Genomic DNA, 9,175 nt, shown 5'->3' with positions numbered 1-9,175 from the left:
ACCAAAATAGACTTTAATATAAAAACTGTTTAAAGAGACAAAGCAGGGCATTATGTAATGATTAATGGATCAATTCAGCAGAAAGATCTCACTGTAGTAACTGTATAGGAATCCAATGCCACGGTATCTGACTATTTAAAACAAATATTACTATATCTAAAGGGAGACATAGACTCCAAGACAACAGTAATGGGAGACTTCAATACCCCACTTTCATCAATGTACAGATCAACTAGACAAAAATATCAATGAAAAAACAACAGATCCAATCTATACTATGGACTAAATGGACCTAGTTGACATCTAAAGAACATTTCATCCTACAGTGGCTACTGTTGATGGGCATTTGGGTTGGTTCCAGGTCTTACCTATTGTGAATTGAGCTGCAATAAACATTAATGTGCAGACGGCTTTTTTGTTTGCCAATCTAATTTCCTTTGGGTAAATTCCAAGGAGTGGGATGGCTGGGTTGTATGGTAGGGTTATATTCAGGTTTCTGAGGAATCTCCAGACTGACTTCCATAGTGGCTTAACTAGTTTGCATTCCCACCAACAGTGGGTTAGTGTCCCTTTTTCCCCACATCCTCTCCAGCATCTACTGTTGGTAGATTTCTGAATGTGAGCCATTTTACCCGGGTGAGGTGAAACCTCATTGTGGTTTTGATTTGCATTTCCCTGATTGCTAGTGATCTTGAACATTTTTTCATGTGTCTGTTGTCCATTTGGATTTTCTCTTTTGAAAAATGTCTATTGAGGTCCTTGGCCCATCTCTTAAGTGGGTTGTTTGTTTTGATGTTGCGGAGTTTCTTGATTTCTTTGTAGATTCTGGTTATCAACCCTTTATCTGTTGCGTAGTCTGCAAATATTTTTTTCCCATTCTGTTGGTTGCCTCTTCACTCTCCTGACTGTTTCTTTTGCAGTACAGAATCTTCTCAATTTGATGCAATCCCAATAGTTAATTTCAGCTTTGACTGCCTGCGCCTCCAGGGTCTTTTGTAGGAAGTCTTTGCCAGCACCTATATCTTGCAGGGTTTCTCCAGTGCTCTCTAATAATTTGATGGTTTCAGGTCATAGATTTAAGTCATTAATCCATGCTGAGTGAATTTTTGTGTAAGGTGAAAGGTAGGGGTCTTGCTTCGTGATTCTAACCATGTCCTTTCATGATAAAAATCTTAAGCGAGTTGTGTCTAGAAGGAGTATACCTCAACACAATCAAGGCGATATATGACAAATCCATAGCCAGCGTCATATTAAATGAGGAAAAGTTGGAAGCATTTCCACTAAGATCCAGAACTAGACAAGGATGCTCACTTTTACTACTGCTATTTAATATAGTTCTGGAAGTTTTAGCCAGAGCCATTATGCAAGAAATAGAAATCAAAGGGACAAAAATGGGAAAGCAGGAAGTAAAACTATCCCTGTTTGCAGATGATATGATCCTATACATAGGAGAAACATATGACTCCACTAAGATTATTAACTCATATATGATTTTGCCAAAGTTGCAGGATATAAAATCAATATACAAAAATCAGTAGCCTTTGTATACACAAAATGTCATGTCTGAGAGAGAACATTTAAGATCAGTCTCATTCACAATAGTTACAAGAAAAATTAAACACCTTGCGATAAATTTCACCAAGAATGTCAAAAATCTTTTTTTTTTTTTTTGACAGGCAGAGTGGACAGTGAGAGAGACAGAGAGAAAGGTCTTCCTTTTGCCGTTGGTTCACCCTCCAATGGCCACCGCGGCTGGTGCACTACAGCAGGCACACCACACTGATCCGAAGCCAGGAGACAGGTGCTTCCTCCTGGTCTCCCATGGGGTTCAGGGCCCAAGCACTTGGACCATCCTCCACTGTACTCCCTGGCCACAGCATAGAGCTGGCCTGGAAGAGGGGCAACCGGGACAGAATCTGGCACCCCGACTGGGACTAGAATCCGGTGTGCCGGTGCCGCATGGCGGAGGACTAGCCTATTGAGCCGCGGCGCCGGCCAAAGATCTTTATAATGAAACTGACAAAACATTAAAGAAAGATATAGAAGATGCAAGAAAAATGGAGAAATCCTCCATATTCATGAATTATTAGAATTAATATAATCAAAATGTCCACATTACTCAATGCAATTTACAGATTCAATGTAATCTCAATCAAAATACCAAAGATGTTCTTCTCAGAACTGGAAAAGATGACCCTAAAATTCATATGGAATCACAAGAGACCCTGAGTAGCCAGAGCAATCCTAAACAACCAAAAACAAGGCTAGAGGCATCACAATACCAGACTTCATGACATACCACAGGGAAGTTGCTATCAAAGCAGTTTAGTATTGGCAAAAAAATAGACACATCGATCAATGGAACAGACTAGAGCAGACTAGAGACTCCAGAAATTAATCCACATTATCTACAACCAACTAATCTTCCACAAATTAGCTAAAATCATTCCCTGGAGAAGTGACAGTCTCTTTAAGAAATGGTGTAGGGAAAATTAGATCTCTCCATGTAGAAGTATGAAACAAGACCCCTATCTTTACCTTATACAAAAATCAACTCACAGTGGATCAAGGATCTAAATCTAAGACCTGAAATCATTAAATTACTAGAGGAAAACATAGGGAAATATTACAAGACATTGGCTTGGAGACAAGACATTGACTCTTGGAGAAAATCCCAGAATCACAGTCAATAAAGGCAAAAATAGACAAATGGAATTACATCAAGCTAAGAAGCTTCTGCACAGCAAAGGAAATAGTCAACAAAGTGAAGATATAACCAGAAGACTGGGAGAAAATATTTGCAAGCTATGCAAATTATAAAGGATTAATATCTGGGATCTATAAGGAGCTCAAGAATCTCGACAACGATAAGACAAATAATCCAGTTAAGAAATATGCTTATCGATATAAACAGGCATTTAAAGGATGAAATACAAATGGCCAACAGCCACATGAAAAGATTCTGAGGATCACAAGCCATCAAGGAAATGTGAATGAAAACCACATTGAGGTTTCACCTCACCCCAGTTAGAATGGCTAACATTCTTGCCTTAACTGAGGTGTGGTAGGTTAAGCCTCTGCCTGCAATGCTGGCATCCCATATGGGCACCAGTTCAAGTCCTGGCTGCTCCACTTTTGATCCAGCTCTCTAATGCACCTGGAAAAGGAGTAGAACATGGCAAGTCCTTGGGCCCCTACACCCACATGGGAGACCCAGAAGAAGCTCCTGACTCCTTGCTTCAGATCAGCCCAGCTTCAGCCATTGTAGCTATCTGAGGAGTGAACCAGCGGATGGAAGACCTCTCTCTCTTTCTCTCTTCCTGTCTCTGTAACTTTTCCTCTCAAAAAAATAAATAAATCTTAAAAAAAGAATAGCTATCATCTAAAAATTACAAAGTAAGAAATGCTGGTGAGTATGTGGGGAAACAGGTATCCTAATGCACTGTTGGATATTATAGAATATGGAAATTCCTCAGAAATCTAAAGTAGAGTACACTCCTGAAAATTTACACAAAGGAAATGAAATCAATACAAAAAAGAATGGTCTGCATCCCCTAGTTTTTAGCAGCTAAACTTGGCAATGGCTAGGATATGGAATCAACCTCAACTGATGATGGGATGTAGAAGTTGTGGTGTGTATACAAGATGGAGTACTGTTCAGCCATAGAAAAGAATGAAATCCTGTCATTTGTAATAGGCTGGATGCAATTGGAGACCACTATGCTAGTGAAATAAGCCAGTCCCAAGAAGACAAATATCATACGTTTTCCCTGATTTGTGGTAACTAAAATTCAGAATACAAAATAACAACATATATGAGTAAAATTAACATTTTTGAGATTTAATTATTGTTTATAGCCCTTGCTCTTGAGAAGCAGTGGTTTTTCTACTTACTATTTGTTGAATTCCTTATTTAGTGGAGCATTAAGTTTATGATTCTAAAGAAAATCAAAACTATGTCATTGTAAAAATTAAAAGAAAAAATGAAGGAAGCTTAAGGGTGAGGGAGGGAGGTTAGGATGGGAACTATTATTATGCTCTTTTTTTGACAGATAGAGTTAAGACACTGAGAGAGACAGAGAGAAAGGTCTTCCCTCCATTGGTTCACCCTCCAAATGGCCGCTATGGCCGGCGCTGTGCCGATCCAAAGCCAGGAGCCAGGTGCCTCCTCCTGGTTTCCCACGTGGGTGCAGGCGCCCAAGCACTTGGGCCATCTTCCACTGCCCTCCTGGGCCACAGCAGAGAGCTGGACTGGAAGAGGAGCAGCTGGCACTAGAACCCGGCACCCATAAGGGATTCCAACGCCACAGGCGGAGGATTAGCCAAGTGAGCCATGGTTCTGGCCCCTATGCTCTTTTTTTTTTTTTTAATTGGACAGGTAGAGTTATAGACAGTGAGAGAGAGACAGAGAGAAAGGTCTTCCTTCTGTTGGTTCACTCCCCTAATGGCCACCACAGCTGGCGCTGCGCCAATCCAAAGCCAGGAGCCAGGTGCTTCCTCCCGGTCTCCCATGCAGGTGCAGGGACCCAAGCACTTGGGCCATCCTCCGCTGCCCTCTTGTGCCACAGCAGAGTGCTGGACTGGAAGAGGAGCAGCCAGAACTAGTACCTGGTGCCCCAACTGGGACTAGAACCCAGGGTACCGGCACTGCAGGTGGAGTTTTAGCCAAATGAGCCACGGTGCCAGCCCCCTATGCTCTTGAAATATATGAAATACAAGAAATTTGTTCCCTTTTATAAATAAAAAATAACTTAGAAAGATATTATGTTGGCCAACGCAGTGGCTCAACAGGCTAATCATCCGCTTTGCGGCACCGGCACACCGGGTTCTAGGCCTGGTTGGGGCGCCGGATTCTATCCCAGTGGCCCCTCTTCCAGGCCAGCTCTCTGCTATGGCCCGGGAAGGCAGGGGAGGATGGCCCAAGTGCTTGGGCCCTGCACCCCATAGGAAACCAGGATAAGCACCTGGCTCCTGCCTTCGGATCAGCGCGGTGTGCCGGCCACAGCATGCAAGCCACAGTGGCCATTGGAGGGTGAACCAATGGCAAAAAGGAAGACCTTTCTCTCTGTCTCTCTCTCTCTCTCTCTCTCTCTCTCACTGTCCACTCTGCCTGTAAAAAATAAAAATAAAAAGAAAAAAATTAAAAAGATATTATGTAAAGAGTATAATTAAATGAAGACAACATTTATAAATATCTATATACCAAAGAAATGGTATCCACACACTTTTACGCTATGTATAATTACATATCCTACTATATATGAGAGAAAACAGGTAGAATTTATCTTTCTATGTCTGCGTTATTTTTCCTAGCATAGTGATATCCAGTTTTATCCATTTTGTTGCAAATATCAGAATTTCACTTTTGTTTGTGGCTGAGTGGTGCTCTACTGTATATACTTTGTTTTCTTTATCCTGTCATCTATTGAGTGGCATCTGGGTTTATTCCCTATCTTTGTTATTGTTAATGGGGCTGCAGTAAGTTGTAGAAGTATATGTATACTGTACAATATAATACAATACAAATGTTTGAATTATTGAAATATTAAAAAGGAATGAGAGATTTGGTTGGCATTTGTCCCTGGTTCCTAGGAGATAGTCTCCTGTTGTGATTTGTTTTCCATCTTATAATTCGCATGAATCTGAGAAAACTGCTATTTTAATTATGACTAATGTTGACTATGCTTTGACAGCACTAACTCCATTTTGAGCTTTTTCTTTTAACAAATGCTGTAACTGAGCCAAGTGGCTGACCGACAGCCACCCTTGACACTGGTTGAGAGCCACATTGACTACTGCATGCCCATATGCAAACAGGATGATGGGCTCCAAGACTTTTCCTTCCAAGACTGACCTCTAGAAGCCGAGATACCACACTATGTGAGGTGATCAATAATAGTGTGCCAATGCCTTCAGACTGCTTACCTAAGACATCTCACTGTGACTTTACCCTTTCCAAGAATTCACTCTGAAAAGACATCAGGGACAAGAGGCTATCCTGGAGTGAGAGTCTCTTATTTCTTTGCTAATTACTCAATGGCAATCCAAATGTGTTTGAAGGAACTACTACAGACCATTGGGACAATTTGTTCCAAGGACACATAGTGTTTAGGTCTCTGTAAACATTCTAGACTCAGGTAATTAATTTTATCCAGTTTTGCCTTTATTTACATATATTCCTTTTGCTTATTTTTTCTTATTCTGCTTTTGTGTGCAAGGAATTAAACTGATTAAATCAGAAGCTATCTTTGTTTCACTTGACTTGTCATTTGATCAGAAAAGAAAACGCTTTCTGCTCTTGGAGAAACTGTAATACTTGAAGTGAAAATTGTTACCAGATACTGGGGAGCTGTATCACTCATATCAGTCCAATGTAACATCTGATCCAAGTTCTTGGAAACTTCCCAAGTTATATACTGTAGTAAGAAATAGATGGGGGCCAGTGCTGTGGCCCAATAGGTTAAAGCCCCAGCCTGCAGTGCCAGCATCCCATATGGGAGCTGGTTCAAATCCCAGCTGCTCCTCTTCCAATCCAGCTCTCTGCTATGGCCTAGGAAAGCAGTAGAAAATGGTCCAAGTCCTTGGGCCCCTGCTTTCATGTGGGAGACCCACCAGAAGCTCCTGGCTCCTGGCTTCGGATTGGCACAGCTCCAGCCATTGTGGCCATCTGGGGAGTGAACCAGTGGATAGAAGACCTCTCTCTCTCTCTGGCTCTAGCTCTCTCCGTAACTCTGTCTCTCAAATAAATAAAATAAGATATTTTAAAAAGAAATGGATGAAAAGATGGCTCTCAGGTTTCTGGCTTGAGCAGTCAGATGCACAAAGGCACTATTTGCTGAGACGGTGAAATCTGCAGAGGAATAGATTCATGAAGGAACAAGAAAGAACTACATTTTGGATAAGCTGAACATATATATATATATATATATATATACACATATATATATACACATATATATATATATATGACTCAAGAATTCAGATGCATTATTCAGAGGGAGAATCTGCACTATAATTGTCTTTGCTGTAACCTAATCCTATTTTCAGTGAGAGACGAATTTTTTAAAGATTTATTTATTTATTTGAAAGTCAGAGTTACACAGAGAGAGGAGAGGCAGAGAGAGAGAGAGAGGGAGAAAGAGGTCTTCTATCTGATGGTTTACTCCCCAATTGTCGCAATGACCAGAGCTGTGCCGATTCGAAGCCAGGAGCCAGGAGATTCTTCCGGGTCTCCCACACGGTGCAGGGGCCCAAGGACTTGGGCCATCTTCTACTGCTTTCCCAGGCCACAGCAGAGAGCTGGATCCAAAGTGGAGCAGCCAGGTATCAAACTGGCATTCATATGGCATGCTGGCACTTCAGGCCAGGGTGTTAACCTGCTGTGCCGCAGCACCGGCCATAAAAGACGAATTTCATCACTATACCTTCCAGAGCTAGTCACCATGAGGTTATAGCTTAAATTCTGAGAATTAAGTTGTCAGTATGGTGACTCTCCTTTAAACACACTTGCAGAGAAAATTGACAAATGAAACTGATCAGTTTAAGATCCATGGCTCCCTTCCAATCTAAGATATATTGTGGACCTACTACACGCTAGCTTAAATGTTTCACAGATATATTTTCCTAACAACCCTTCTAGGTGGCTCTGTTACTCTGCCTAGTATATAAAGGAAACAAGGCTTAAAGGATTAAGTAGCTTTCTCAATACTATACAGTGCACAGCCTGGTTGGTAACTGACAGAGTCAAGACTTGAAGCCAAGTATGTCTGATCCCTCCAATCTTTCTTGGTTTTGTTCAAATTTATTAGTTTCCAGGGCCGGTGCTGTGGCGCAGTGGGTTAACGCCTTGGCCTGAAGCGCCAACATCCCATATGGGTGCCTGTTCTGGTCCTGGCTGCTCCTCTTCCAATCCAGCTCTCTGCTATGGCCTGGGAAAGCAGAAGATGGCCCAAGTCCACCGGTCCCTGAACCCACATGGGAGACTCAGAAGAAGCTACTGGCTCCTAGCTTCAGATCAGCGCAGCTCCGGCCACTGCAGCCATCTGGGGAGTAAACCAGTAGATGGAAGACCTCTCTCTCTCTCTCTGCCTCTCCTTTCTCTGTGCAACTCTTTCAAATAAATAAATCTCTTAAAAAATTTATTTTGACATATGACAACTTAAATATCAACAGAATCTTCTTCTCTAGAACATGAAATACAACTATCTCCCCTCCCTAGCTCTAAGTCTTTCTTTTCCCCTTAGAATTTCCAGTATTTTCTTCTTTTCTTTTGAAAAACAGAAAAGTAGTTTCTACCAAGGACTGCATAAAGGAACATGGATAAGAGTCAACTTTTCTAATGAAATTGCTATAACTGGGATTTTTAAGGACACTATTAAATGTGATCTTAACTGTGAGCTACATAGAGAAAACATTCACCTTGGCACTACTGCTTTCACTGGAAAAGTCATTATGATTTGGTGGGTGAGGAATGAACAACTCCTACAGCAGTTGCTGTATTTATTAATTACTGAAGTAGGCTCAGCAATGACGAAAATGCAATTCTCTCAGGCATTAGCTTGTTACCATTGCAAAAACAACTGACCACACCCTCCACATGGCTCTTGTGGTCTCATTTTATTAATATGTAAGACAGCTCTGAAATGAAGACAAAGTAGGTAAGCAAGTAAGAGACTGCCAAATTGATTTCAAACTCAGTCTTGAAATTAAAAAAAAAAAACATTTTGTTTATTCCTACTGTAGACTTTCCAAAATGCAGAGGTTCCATTCAGCAAATTATTCCTCTTTTATAGGCAGTTGGTCCCACCATATTCTTTATCCTTAAAGACTTATTTTATAAGTAGAAGGAAAAAGAAGGAATCTTATGAACGATGTTAGCATTTCTTGGTTTAAGAAATAATTTGAGTTATTTTAAATTTCCCTGTCTATGGTATGGTAGACACTGTACATGAACTAATTAACAGTTGGCATAGTCATACCACCCATCTTCCTTTTTCATAAACAATAAAGAATACAGCTTTTGACTGATATTTGAGTTGTTTTCCATGTTTTTTTGCTTTTAAAAACTTTCAGCTGTGAACATCACTGTACTTCTATCATATGTCTCCCAGTGCAAATGTGCAAGCTTTTCTAGGAGCAGGACTGTTAAACCATGAGCTATCAGTATATTTATGCC

This window comes from Lepus europaeus, chromosome 12, assembly GCF_033115175.1.
Source record: "Lepus europaeus isolate LE1 chromosome 12, mLepTim1.pri, whole genome shotgun sequence".
Taxonomy (NCBI): Eukaryota; Metazoa; Chordata; class Mammalia; order Lagomorpha; family Leporidae; genus Lepus; species Lepus europaeus.
This window is presented reverse-complemented; position numbering follows the sequence as displayed.